Here is a 14847-nt window from a genome sequence, read left to right as displayed (position 1 = left end):
TGTGGTGCTCCCTTTAAGGCCAGTAGCTCGGTGCGTTGACCACTGGGGACACAGATACCTCCTTCTGATATCAGAAGCCTCGAAGTTTGGATGTATTCAATTATGTTTTCATTCATTTTTGTGTTTACATTGTCGTGAGTGCTTATTGTTATTTTTGTACTCGCTGTTCATAATGTTTTTTTTTTACTGTAGTTGCTTGTGTAAGTTTTGTAATCGTGGGTATGGATAAAAAAGATTACCTATAAGGCAAAAGCTCACTGAAAAAGTCAAAACTATGTCATGCTTTTCTCCTTTGTATATGGGTACTCTTGTGTTTATAGGGGTGTGCTCTGGTTCCATTGTTTTTAAAGTTGTTGGCAAAGAGTAAATACTAGAACATGATAAATTGCCTCTGTACAGGACAGAGCAATGTTACATAAAGGAGCATCGATCAGTTGTGGTTAACACAACTCAACAGCTTCACAGAATAAAGGAGTACTGAACGCATAAGTCCTGATCAGAGGTAAGGAACGGCGTGATTTTAACTTTTGTAACATAAAAGTTCCATCAATGAAATCTTTACACATATTTGATGCACGTTATTTTATAAACATCAAATAATCGAAACAATCACTGAGAAACTAAAAGGATTTTGACCTTTCAAATGTATCTAGTTGCTTTATAGATTTCAATTTCAGCTGTAATGCATAGCGACATTTGATGGTTATTCATTAGGTAGAATTGAAGAAATTGATATCTAGAGAGAACAAAATCACTTTACTAACCGTGACTGTCCTCCAGTCCAATTCCAAATGTTTTTTGCACATAAGTTTAGCTTACACTTGCAAAGAGCCTATCTATATGTACAACACCAAATATTCAACAGTCAAAATGTGGTTTTATGCTGATAAAAATAATTTTTAATTTATTCAAAAAAGTGGTGGATTCAATGCTTGAATTAATCTCATCTACTGGTAATTACCTGTGCCCCATCCAAGTCCATCATTATTTTGCCACCTCAGCTGGGACCCAGAAATGAGCAAATCATGCTTGACCCTGCTCTAATGGGAACAGTCCAGCCTGAACTGCCAGACCCGGTCCTCCTTGAACCGGAACATGAACATGAAGTTTCGCCCAAACTGAGGTGGCATGGTATGCCCGAAGTCAGATGGGTATGTGCAAATGTGAGTCCTGTGCACACTATCACTGCTATACCTGGCTGATGAGCCCTAACTAGGGTGAAACCAGTCCTGGGATACTTGTCTTCTGGTTTAGGGAGGACTTGGGCTGGCAGTTCTGGTTGGACTGTTCCCATTGGAGCAGGTTGAGAATAATTCCAGCATTCATTCCATCACTTTTTTATGTACTTTAAGAAAAAAAATGGCACACTGATTTCCTCATAAGTCAGCCTACTCCTGAGCAGCAAGTAAGCGTTCAGGTATTGAAATACGCTCATAGTCTTCTGCACATCCACAAACCTCTGAGTTTATGAGCATTCATCCATTTTCCTCTTCCTACTACTACCAGCTTGGATTTACTCGCCCTGCAAAAATGAGGAGCAAATCATTCAGAATGGACAACTCAACAAAAATGGTAGGGGTGAAAGAGCAAGGGGTCAGCCATAAGGAAAAATATTTTCACTATAGAAAAATAAAGAAAATCAGACATACAAAGTTAGCAACTGCAATTTCGGTTCTGCAGGATATGCTTGCTTTCGCTAGTGTAAACTAAGTAAATTAGCATTTGTTGAAATGCCATCTTGTTTGAGTAGGCAAAAATGTACAAAAGTGTTTCAGTAGTGCTCTTGCTAAATTATGCCTGTCACAGCTTTCTAGGCACTTATTTAAACCTATGTGAATTCTAATAAGTCATAACACAATGCACCGTAGTAAAGCTTCAGATGCAGATTACACATTTTGCTAACAATCTCGACCCATATTTCTTTAAAAGACATAGTAAATATGATGAACTGTGTATATAGCGTGTATGTACAGGTGGCCCATGATGGCCTACACCTATGAATCTTTGTAAAACATATACCTTTGCACTTATTACATGAAACACAGGTTTTGTTATCAATAGTATGTTGCACTGAAAATTATCTTTAATAAGGTGCATTGGTGTTTACTTGGGAAGTGCTGGGAGAAGTCTAGAGGTTTTGAAGAAAGGGATATTCCAGTGCTTAATTTGTGCTTGTTCTTTCCGGTGCTGATCACCGGCATTTATTTTTGAGGGCCGGTGCTTATTCTCCTTCCCCAGGCATTTGCTGCGAGCAAAAGACACATATGATAAAGACGGAGGAAGAGAAAAACTAAAACGCGTTACAATGGGAGAAAGTAGAAAACTGCAAAAGTGAGCTGAAGAGGCAGGGAGTGGCTTTAAATGGATTGAAGAGGCCCGTGATGGCTTCAGGATTACGCTGCCTCAGTATTCCGTGTTAACACATTTAGGCCCATATTTATACTTTTTGACGCTAAACTGCGCTAACGCAGTTTAGCGTCAAAAAATTTTGCGCCGTCTAACGCCATTCTGAAGCGCCATGCGGGCGCCGTATTTATGGAATGGCGTTAGCCGGCGCAAGCAGACCGGCGCTGCCTGGTTTGCGTGGAAAAAAGCCACGTACACCAGACAGCGCCGGCGTAGGGGGAAAATGGCGTATGGGCGTCTTAAAATGGGGCAAGTCAGGTTACGTCGAAAAAATCGTCGTAACCCGACTTGCGCCATTTTTTTTCGACGCCCATCCCCCATCAACATGACTCCTATCATTGTAAAGATAGGAGTCATGCCCCCTTGCCCAATGGCCATGCCCAGGGGACTTCTGTCCCCTGGGCATGGTCATTGGGCATAGTGGCATGTAGGGGGGCACAAATCAGGCCCCCCTATGCCACAAAAAAAAAAAAAAAAAAAAACTTACCTGAACTTACCTTAATGTCCATGGGATGGGTCCCTCCATCCTTGGGTGTCCTCCTGGGGTGGCCAAGGGTGGCAGGGGGGGTCCCTGGGGGCAGGGGAGGGCACTCTGGGCTCATTTTGAGCCCACTTGTCCCTTAACGCCATGCCTGACCCATGCGTTAAAAAGCGGCGCAAATGCGCCGTTTTTGGCCACGCCCACTCCCGGGCGTCATTTTTGCCCGGGAGTATAAATACCACGTAAAGGCCTGGGAGTCATTTTTTAAGACGGGAACGCCTCCCTTGCATATCATTAACGCAAGGAAGGGGTTCACGCAAAAAAATGACGCACACTCCGGGCACTTTGGCGCCCGAAGCGTCTAGCGCCATAGTATAAATATGGCGTTAGTTGGCGTTAGTTTAGCGTCGAATTTGCGTCGAAAAAAACGACGCAAATTCGGCGCAACCAGAGTATAAATACGGCCCTTAATTGCAGCAGCCACTTGTTTCAGAGGAAGGCTTTGTGCACCAGCACGTTTTTATTTACAAATTAAGCACTGGGATGTTCATTATCTGATTTTGCATTTATTCCTATGACCATTTCCTATGATAAGTGGTAGGGTAGCATCATAGAAAACATTCAAAAGTTTAAGATGATTGATTTATGCAAGATAAATAAATCAACTGCTAAGTGTGTCCTATTTCTATTTAGAATCATTGGTCAGATGTTCAAAGAGACAGGCTATAAATTGTGGTGTCAATTTGCAAATCCACTGTTTGCGACTTATCTCTGATTTTGCGATGCAAATTATCTACTATCAGGTCATGTTGTAAAATCTCCAGTGGCAGGGATTTGCAGAACAGCCTGCCTGATGATTGTGAATTAGGAAGGTTGCTATACGTGATTGACTACAAAATGGTGGCCTGCAAAGAAAAGCATAGTACCATCCTCGAGTCTGCATTACCAAATTGAAATTGTTTACTTTTAAAGCAGTCCATGTACTCTAAAGGACCAGTGTTGCTTTAAAAACCATAAATGTTTACTATCTGGGAAGCCATCTGGAGACCAGGCAATGGTTCTATTTTATGTTCTCAATTTTCTGAAGTGACACAGATCCTGTGAAGGAGAAATGGATGTGTATGACAATAGCTGAGATTTTAGCACTTTAAATAATCTAAATATGTAATTGGCCCATTTTTGGCGGCTTTTTTTATCTGTTATGTAAATGTTGCAAGCTTGCAAAGTATGGAATCTTAGGATTGAATAAATATGTATTCTTCTATTTCCTCTCCAACTAAGGTACCTTTTATTTGAGTATAGCAATTTCAATGGAGAACAATGAAGTGTGACTGTGCTAAGCCTTTTTTTGGCTATCTTGGATAGATTGTGCCTAGGCCTCCATAACTTGTTGTCCACTTGAGCTATCCACAACAAGTTTGCGTCCTGTTTTCCAACATACTGGGAATTCTAAAGGTAGCTAGGGTTTGTGGATTTCGCTGGAGGGGACTGAGAAAATATCCAAAATATTTTGTGTTTTTTCAGAAAAATATGCTCTGGAGCAAAAGTGTCTGGTCTTTTTACTAAAAATGGCATTAACAAAAGGTTTGATGTGCTAAAGTCACCATCTTCCCAGCTTTCAGAAACATGCAGAGTTGAATCAAAAAACCTACGGGCAGACTTAAGAAAAGTGGAGCTTCACCTAGTGAAGTTCCACTTTCCGTGCGCCCATTAGCGACCCACTACCGCCACTGTTGGTTTCAGGTGGGTGGGAACCAGCAGAAATGACCCTTGTCTCACTAGTGGACAGTGAGATGGTCCAGAGAAACATAGTGCCTGATAACACTAAGAAGTACAGGCAATGGGTGACCATCAATGGACAGAGGGTGGAGGCTCTGAGAGACACAGGAGCCAGTGTGACTACAGTGAGGAGTCACCTGGTGTCTAAAGAGCAGATTGATCCCCGGGTACTTCACCAAGTAGTTGCGGTAGACAACTCTGAGCACCTCTGCAGAGTGGCGCAGGTTCCCTTTGAATGGGGGGGGTGGTCTCAGGTTCCTGGAAAGTATCTGTGAGTCCAACCATGCCTGTTGATTGTTTGCTAGGCAACGACCTGGAAGATTCCCCTTGGAAGGAGGTGGAACACAGGTCTCACTTGGAGATGTTGGGTCTGCCTGGGTGGGTATGCGTATCCACCCGGTCTATGGCAGCCAATCAGGGTAGTCAAGAGCCTGAAGCAGTGGCCCAGGGGACCGCCAAGAAGAGGAAGGGTGGGGGCGCGGGAAACCGGCCCCAGAGGTTCCCACGGTCCGGGAGGAGGCGGAGCCTGAGGGTGATGCCCCAGAACCTACAGGGGAGTAGGTGGCTGAACTGGGCGAGGTCCCTGAGCTGTCACAGTGGCAGCAGGAAGGGGGACCCACCAGGGAAGCATTCTGCACAGTGCAGCAGGAGTGCCCTACTCTTGAGGGGCTGCGGGAGCAGGCTGCAGCCCAGGTGGCTGGCAAGGCGCCAGGTACTCACCTGATATAGTGGGAGGATGGCCTCCTGTATAGTGAGCCTAAGGTTCCTGAGCCTGGGTCAGCTTGTATGCTGGTGGTACCCCAGTGCTTCAGGGCCTTCCTACTGGGTTTGGCTCATGATGTGCCTTTGGCAGGACATCTAGGGCAGAACAAGACCTATAAGAGGCTTGTCTCCCACTTTTACTGGCCCTTGATGCACAAGCAGTCATCTGCTTATTGTAAGTCTTGTCAGACTTGTCAGGCAAGTGGCAAGAGTGGGGGGAAATGCAAAGCTCCCCTCCAACCTTTACCTATAGGCAGTACCCCCTTTGAACAGGTAGGAATTGACATTGTGGGGCCTCTGGACCCCAAGACAGCCATGGGCCACAGGTTCATCCTGGTCTTGGTGGACCATACCACATGGTACCCAGAAGCCATTCCTCTAAGGACGGTCACTGCCCCCGTGGTGGGACATGCCTTGATGGGAGTTTTTACCCGCATGGGGTTCCCCAAGGAAGTGGTATCTGATAGAGGTACAAACTTCATATCCACTTATAATTAAGTCTCTGTGGAAGGTGTGTGGGGTGACCTACAAGTTCACCACACCTTACCACCCCCAAAGTAATGGTCTGGTTGAGAGATTCAACCGCACCTTGAAAGGCATGAATCCGGGCCTGTCAGAGCCCTTGAGGCGTAAGTGGGTCGTCCTCTTGCCAAGCCTTCTGTTCGCTTACAGGGAGGTGCCTCAAAAGGGACTTGGCTTTAGCCCTTTTGAGGTCATCTATGGCCACCCTGTGAGGGGACCGCTCAGTCTGGTGAAAGAGGCTTTGGAGAAAGCTCCTAGTAAACCACCCCAGGATGTATTTAGCTACATGCTGGCACTAAGAAACCGACTGCCCGATTCAGGAGTCTTGCTCAGGAGAACCTGGAAGCACACCGGGAGGATATGAAACGTTGGTACGACCAGAATGCCACTCTGGTTGAGTTTCAGCCTGGACAAAAAGTGTGGGTCATGGCACCAGTGGAGCCTAGGGCTCTCCAAGATAAGTGGACTGGGCCTTTTGAGGTGGTGGAAAGAAAGAGCGAGGTCACCTATCTGGTAGACTTGCAATTCCCCAGGAACCCTTTGAGGGTCCTACATGTCAACCGCCTCAAACCACACTTTGAGCGAACTGAGCTATCCATGCTCCTAGCGACAGATGACGGGGTGGAGGAAGAGAGTGAGCCTCTTCCTGACCTCCTGTCTGCAGGAGAGAAAGATGGGTCTGTGGAGGGAGTGATCCTCTCCCCCTCCCTGACTGAGGAACAGCAGAGGGACTGTCGCCACGTGTTGGGACAGTTCGCCTCGCTGTTTTCCCTGATCCCAGGAGTCACACACCTGTGCACACTTGATGTGGACACTGGGGACAGTACACCTGTTAAACATAAGGTTTACAGGGTGACTGCCAGGGTCAGGGCTTGCATTAAGGAGGAAGTCTCCAAAATGTTAACCCTAAGGGTTATTGAGCACTCCAGCAGTCCTTGGGCCAGCCCAGTGGTATTGGTCCCAAAGGCTGCTGCTCCTGGTGCCACTCCGGAGCTTAGGTTCTGTGTGGACTACCGGGGTCTCAATGCAGTCAGCAAGACTGACGCACACCCCATCCCCGAGCTGATGAGCTCATTGATCGGTTAGGAGCTGCCAAGTACCTCAGTATGTTTGATTTAACATCTGGGTACTGGCAGATTGCCTTAACTGAGGGGGCAAAGGAGAGGTCAGCATTCTCTACCCCAGATGGGCACTTCCACTTCAATGTGATGCCCTTTGGGATGAAGAATACCCCTGCCACCTTTCAGAGGTTGGTCAACTAGGTGTTGGCAGGACTGGATGAGTTCAGTGCCGCCTACCTGAATGACATTGCTGTGTTTAGTTCCACATGGGAGGAACACTTGCAACACCTCTGGAGAGTGTTAGAGGCCCTGCAGAAGGCAGGCCTCACTATTAAGGCGAGCAAGTGCCAAATAGGGCAGGGTTCTGTGGTGTACTTAGGACACCAGGTGGGGAGTGGCCAGGTGGCACCCCTACAGCCTAAAATTGACACGATTCTGGCTTGGGAGCCTCCCAAGACCCAGACTGAAGTGAGAGCCTTTTTAGGTCTCACAGGATATTACAGGAGGTTTGTTAAGGGATATGGTACCATTGTTACCCCCTTAACTGAGTTGACTTCTAAGAAGCAACCCAGGAAAGTGATTTGGACAGAGGCTTGCCAGAACGCTTTTGATGCCCTGAAGGCTGCCATGTGCACAGCACCTGTGCTGAAGGCACCTGACTACTCCAAGGAGTTTGTTGTGCAAACAGACACCTCAGAGCATGGTATTGGAGCAGTACTCTCACAGCTTAATGAAGAGAGCCTAGATCAACCCGTAGCCTTCATTAGCAGGAGGTTACTACCCAGGGAACATAGGTGGAGTGCCATAGAACGCAAAGCGTTTGCTGTGGTCTGTGCACTGAAGAAGCTAAGATCCTACTTGTTTGGGACTCACTTCCGAGTTCAGACCGACCACAGGCCCCTCAGATGGTTAATGAAGATGAGGGGTGAGAATCCAAAACTGTTGAGGTGGTCCATTTCCCTACAGGGGATGGACTTTACGGTGGAACATCGTCCTGGTACAGAACACGCCAATGCTGATGGTCTGTCCAGATTCTTCCGCCTTAGTGATGAGAACTCCCATGAGGTTGGGTAGTTGCTCCCCACTTTTAGCTGGGGGGGACACGTGTTAGACTTTTCATCCTTGGTGTGGTCTCCCTTAACTTTTTGCCTCTGGTCCCCAGGTTATTGATGTGTGCTGGACTCTGATTTTGCTGTTTTTATTACTCTGGTCACTTTACCACTGCTAACCAGTGCTAAAGTGCAAGTGCTCCTGTTTAAAATGTGTATGTAATTGGTTCTCCATGATTGGCATATTTGTTTTACTGTTAAGTCCCTAGTAAAGTGCACTAGAGGTGCCCCGGGCCTGTAAATCAAATGTTACTAGTGGGCCTGCAGCACTGGTTGTGCCACCCACACAAGTAACACTGTAATCATGTCTCAGACCTGCAACTGCAGTGTCTATGTGTGCATTTTTACACTGTAAATGTGACTTGGTAAGTGTACCCACTTGCCAGGACTAACCCTTCCTTTTTCTTACATGTAAGGCACCCCTAAGGTAGGCTCTAGGTAGCCCCAAGGGCAGGGTGCAGTGTATGGATACGGTAGGACATATAGTAATGTGGTTTAAATGTCCTGACAGTTAAATACTGCCAACTTCGTTTTTCACTGTTGCAAGGCCTGTCTCTCTCATAAGATAATATGGGGGCTACCTTTAAATATGATTAAAGTGTAGATTCCCCTAGAGAGTAGATGGACATGTGGAGTTTGGGGTCCCTGAACTCACAATTTAAAAATACATCTTTTAGTAAAGTTGGTTTTGAGATTGTGTGTTTGAAAATGACACTTTTAGAAAGTTAGCATTTTCTTGCTTAAACTATTCTGTGACTCTGCCTGGTTTGTGGATTCCCTGTCTGGGTCAGTTTGACAGTTGGGTTGTTTTTCACCTCACACTAGACAGTGACACAAAGGGAGCTGGGGTGTAACCTGCATTTCCTAATTAGCCATCTCTGCTAGGAGGGAGGGGTGGAGTGGTCACTCTCATCTGAAAGGACTGTGCCTGCCTCTGTCAATGCAGACTCCAACCCCCTGGTGTGTGTCTGAGGCCTTGCCTGGGCAAGTCAGGATTTCACAAGTAGGTGTGAGTCCCCTTTGAAGAAAGGTGACTTAAAAGATTAAAATGGGTATAAGAAGGGCACCCAAATCTACAGACTTGAGAAACACTTCTGGAACAAAGAGGAACCTCTGCGTGGAGAAGAGCTGAATAGCTGAGGAAGAAGTGCTGCCCTGCCTGTGACTGTGCTTTGTGGAGCTTTCCTGCAGTGCTGCTTCTGCCAGAGTAAGAGGGCAAAGACTGGACTTTGTGTGCCTTCCATCTTGTGAAGAACTCTCCAAGAGCTTGATTTAGAGCTTGCCTCCTGTTGTTTGAAATCTCATGGACAGTAAAGACTTCTCTCTGCCAGCACCTGGAGTCTCTGGAGAGACTCCTGCTCTGACAAGTGGTGCCCTATCCAGTCCCTGGGCCCTTGAAAGGAAAGCTGGTGGAAATCCAAGGAAATCGACTTCGGACGACTCCGGACCGACGCCGCTGCTGAATCCGGGGACGCCGCCTGCACCCGACGCCGTGACCTTCGCTGGAACGCGACGCTCTTCGCAGGCCCGACCCTGCTGCAGCCCCGCTGAAGTCCACGACTCCGTGGAAGTCGCCGCACCACGTCGTGACCGACGCCGCTCGAAGTGCGCGGATTCAACGCTTCGCACAGACGCCGCGATCCCCGACTTCGCACATCGACTTGTTTTCACTCTTCACCAAAGGTACTGTACTTGGGGGTCTACGCGACTCCGTGTCTTGCGCCGCTGGTGTCGGCTTATTGGGAACGACTCTGTCACGACACCCTGTTAACACCTCATCGAAGCATTTTTGTTTCTAAGCGCTATTTTTGAGTTTAATCTTAAAAAAATCATAACTTGACTTGTGTATGTTGGATTTTTGTCGTTTTGGTCTTGTTTTGTTTAGATAAATATTCCCTATTTTTCTAAACTGTTGAGTCATTTTGTAGTGTTTTCATTAAGTTACTGTGTGTGTTGGTACAAATCCTTTACACCTAGCACTTTGAAGTTAAGCCTACTGCTCTGCCAAGCTACCAAGGGGGTAAGCAGGGGTTAGCTGAGGGTGATTCTCTTTTACCCTGACTAGAGTGAGGGTCCTTGCTTGAACAGGGGGTAACCTGACTGTCAACCAAAGACCACATTTCTAACAGCCACCATGTGCCTGCCATTTTTAAACAAGCATTGGCAATGCCAGTAGGTCTCGCATTTGCGAGAGTTAGAGATATTGGAGTTCTAAATGGCAATGTCTTTAACGTATGTGTTTTGGTTTGGAGTAGAGTCATAGCACAGAATCCCCATGCTGGCAGGGGCTTACCGCATGATGGAGATGCTGGAGTCCTTGTTACACTCACCATGCCTGGTAGGCCTCGCTGTGTTGCAGTGTTGCACTTTGTGCAGCAATAGCAACATAACATGCAGTTATGTAATACATGGTGCACAATAATATGTGCGCAGTGACATTATATCAACCACTGCGTATACAGCAGGACGATTACAACCAGGCCCACTGGGTTTATGTATTGTATTGTAATTGTATTTATATAGCGCTTACTACCCCTGACGAGACGTTGAAGCGCTTTTCGGTGAGTAGCACGCTACTCTGGAACCCAATAAGAATTTGTGATGGATTAGTATCGGGAAATAATGAGTACAGTTTTAGTATTATTATGAGTTAATTTGAGCCGTGGATATGAGAGTTTGTTAGTTAGATTGACTGGAGTAATGGAGGGGGTGGAGGAGGAAAGAAATCCAGAAGTGCTAATTGGGAGTATATCCTTAATTTACTCAACCCAAAGGCTTGGGATGAGTAAAGGGGGATGGAGGAGGGAAGAGTATGTGGAAGGGTTAGGGAGAACAAAGTAACAGGGTGAGATAAATGCGGGAGAATTTAGTAGGGTTGTGTGGGAGGTCACGGTAGTAGAGTGAGGTTTGGTGAGTTAGATGTGGAAGCGGAGGATAGTTTGATAGAGACATGGCATATGATGATGGGTAGATAAGATGAGAGCAGGAATTCATAGACATCTAGTAAAACAACCCACTCAGAAGCCATGCAATGACCTACGAACATGCCAAGCACAGAAACAACATATACACACACACATATATATATATATACATACACACATACACATACAAACACACATGAATACACACATATGCACATACAATACATAATTAGAACCATGGGTAAAATATACTTAATCAAACAGGTTTAAAGAGTGGGTGTGTATTTTATTGTTATGACATAGTAGCGATACATATTTTCTAAAGAACTATACATAACTAGAAATATAAACATAATCTGAAAAAAATTATTTATCAACATAGGCATATGCAGTCCATAGTTGTTTGAATATGGTGGTTATGAAGGAAAGAGCCAACTCTTGAGTAGTTTTCTGAAGACAAGAAAGTTATCTGTGGCTCTTATAGTTGGGGGTAATGAATTCCATAGTTTGGCTGCTTGAACGGAGAAGGATGTACCACCTATAGTCTTTTTCTTGTATGGTGGTGATCTAAGGCGAGGTGATGTGATTCTTTTGCACGTTTTGCATGATTATGGATTTGCCACACTTGCCACATAATCTATCACATGCTACATCATTTTCAGATTTTATCAAAGAATGCTTCTCATGCAAACATTCAAATTTACTACACAGTGGATGGCCTTTCTGAAAGGTTGACTGGTCACCTTTCAGTTGTTGATTGCTGTATTTGAATGTAAAAGAAATATTAATGGGTTGAAACCTTTGGTATAACAATATTAACATGTTTAAAAATGACATCATAATGTAGTAATACGGTTTCAAAATATGCAACATAATTTGCCTTTTCTTGCTATATAATTTTGTCAACTCTGCCACTTAATTTGGTCCTCTCCTGTCAGATAAATCCAGTGGACCTGGGTATAACCAAATGCCACTGCAATTATTGTATAAGAGCATGCTACTGCAGTGTTTTCTACACTGTAATGGAATAACCACACTTGCCACATAGCACCTGCCTTGTAATTTGCAATACTCAGCTCATTTAATTTCTAATCAAAATGGATCAAAAGTAAGCACAAGAAAGAGTTACAGTATTGCCTATTAGAGTTAGCTGGCTACAAGTAGACAAATGGAAGAAAGGGGCCCAGGTGTAACTTGTTGAGCAAATTCAGAGCTTATAAGCATGCTTGCAGAACAAGATGCTTTAGGAAGCATTCATGCCCATGGTGACCTCAAACACTTATAAGATCAGGGAAAACATTTTCATATAGTAGTTTGTCCGAGTGAAGAAATCTCACAACTTTAGAAACGTTAACATTTCACAGTAGTTTTAGGCTTGCCGATTTCACACACCTTATAGGTCGGAAATAGTGCTATTGGCAGGTGGAAGGGTTTACTGGCCAGAAAGACTTTAGTACCATGGACACACTCATTCCATTTTAAATAAAAACCTAGACAACGCAACCAGTGAGGTCGGTGGCATTACTAAGGAGAGGGAGAGTTATTCTACTAAACTAGCCGCTTGTATGTATTTTAACGTGTAACTCCCCGTCATAAATATTAGCATCAAATGAGAACCTATTGCCCGGCTGGTGTATTTCTGCTAAATTCTGCATGTCTCATTACTGAAATTAAAAGCAAAATGAGCATAGAGGCACTAAGTGGGAAGGCAAGTAATATGAAGGGTTACAGAATTGAGACTCATGTCCGAGTCCTCTTTCCCATAGAGTCTAGATAAGTGCAACAGGCATTGTACGAACCGGCCCATAGCTGCAGGTCAACACTCAAATTCACACGTGAACAGACAACCAAGAATTGTTTTAAATATATTGTCCAGCCTTTAAGGCGGTTTAAAAACAATGTAGACAAAGAAGTTGAACGCACTTATTACTCACGTTTATCTACATTTAGTAAATGTTTAAGATAATGGAAATATGTCAATCAGCATTTAACCAGTCCTTTCTCTGAGTTAGGTAGGGTAATGTTCTGCAGCATGTAAGCCGATGGTTACCCACTACACTCTCTCCGTATATGCGGACACACAGAGAACGGCAAACCGCTCCAATTGGCAGCAGAGCCTCTGCCCAGTGCTACCCTGGTCCTGGCGGTGACCACAACAAAAGCAAGACAAAAGCTGATTTCAAATTCACACACAAAGTTAACTCAAACCACCCAGAGTAATAGCTCATATAAGTTGAACGACGATTAAAGCTTGCTTCAATGCAAGTGAAACTGGATCTTCCGCAGACTGCATTCCTCCTCTCCACGGACCCCGCATGCAGTCTAGGGGATACTAAAAAGGATACACGCTGTGTTTGTGGCCAAGGGAAGTGTAGTGTTTGAGGAAGCGCCATGATTATGTGCGGATGAAGGTGGTGGGAGCAGTGCTTTAAATGGGCCGTACTCTCCGGTACTGAGTACTGGCACTTTTTTATTTTGAGAGGGAGAGTACCGGCATATCTCAAGAAAAACGTAATACTTTTAATTGGAGAGTACCGGCACTTCTCAGAAACAAGCAGGTACTCTGGTACAGAGTACATGCACTTCTATTTTTCCATTTAAAGCACTGGGTGGGAGGAGGGTGCCTGCATGAAGGGGATCGTGCTCTCTTGGTGGGTAACTCTGCTCGATAGTAACTTCTTCCACCTGTGTGGTTGGTGGGGGAGGCGTGATCAGGAGAAACCTAAAAAATGAACAAGAAGCCAGAAGCCCGAGGTACGTGAAGCGGGAGCCGTGCTGCTATATCAAAAGCTGCGAGGGCTCCAATAAGAACTCATTTACCTGAAACTGGTCCTGCGTCGGCTGGGAAATAGAAAGAGGACAGCGTATAAAAAGGAAGAAACAAACAAACAGATAACAAGGAATAGCAATGGACAACTTCTGCACAAGAAAAAAAAAAAACTCCCTGAAAACGAAGGGATCAAGACAAAAGCGGAATAATAGAGAAGTTCGGCTCTGCTCCCTGGGAGGAAACAAAGGACAATAAGGAGGGACGAAGACAGGACATTAACCAATTGCAGGCAAGGCTTTTTGAGGGGCGAGCATTATAAGCAATAAATAGCCAATGGGTGGGACGTTAACTCACAAACTGTATACAACAGATCGAGAGACAGCGCAAGTGCCGTTGAGGCTCGACCTAAAAACGGCACACCATGGCACAAGGTAGGGGAAACTAGCATCAGAATTTCTGACGCTATTGATGTACTGTTGAGGGTTAGCACCAACATGTTGGTGCTAACCTTGAACAGTGCATAAAGGCCCATTGAAAAACAATGGCATGCCCTCATTTCTTGCCAGCTGTGAGCAGGCATTAAAAATGGCAAAACAATGACAAAAGGAAATCTGCTAGATTTCTTTGCACCATTTTTTCACCCCCCCCATATGGGGTAACGCCCCCCCCCCTTGCAAACATTATGCCTGGCACAGGCATAATGTGGCGAAAAGGATTACAAAGTGGCGTAATGCATGCATTTTGCCACTTTGTAAATCTGACACGCCGATTTTGGCCTCGCTGGGCCACATTTGCATAAATAAATGATGCTAATGTGGCACAAGGAGGTGCTATGGGCTCTTAAATATGCCCCCTAATGATGTATCACAGTTTTGGCATTTTTCAAACAGGTATCCCATTTTTCCCATTTTTGTGCTATCAATTTCCTTCCAGTTTTTGGTGTAAAAGAGTGTTAAACTCATAGCTTATCCAGGAAAGCTACATGTTTCTGAATAGTAGACAAACCTCCAAATTCAGCAAGGGGTCATATATG

At 45.1% G+C, this 14847-nt stretch overlaps 1 protein-coding gene across 2 annotated transcripts in view; it reads left to right on the top strand.

Moving 5' to 3' along the window:
* The first annotated feature begins 423 nt into the window (after window positions 1–423).
* The window catches only part of LOC138297426 (serotriflin-like), a 219462-nt gene continuing 205038 nt past the window's right edge, over window positions 424–14847 (top strand). Inside the window, exon 1 of one of the 2 annotated variants that reach the window (XM_069236785.1) lies at window positions 424–502. The gene's annotated coding sequence lies outside the window, so the exon portion shown is untranslated. The remainder of the gene's footprint in view (window positions 503–14847) is intronic. The other variant, XM_069236784.1, reaches the window with a different exon arrangement.

The sequence above is a fragment of the Pleurodeles waltl genome, chromosome 5, assembly GCF_031143425.1.
Source record: "Pleurodeles waltl isolate 20211129_DDA chromosome 5, aPleWal1.hap1.20221129, whole genome shotgun sequence".
Taxonomy (NCBI): Eukaryota; Metazoa; Chordata; class Amphibia; order Caudata; family Salamandridae; genus Pleurodeles; species Pleurodeles waltl.
This window is presented reverse-complemented; position numbering and strand designations above follow the sequence as displayed.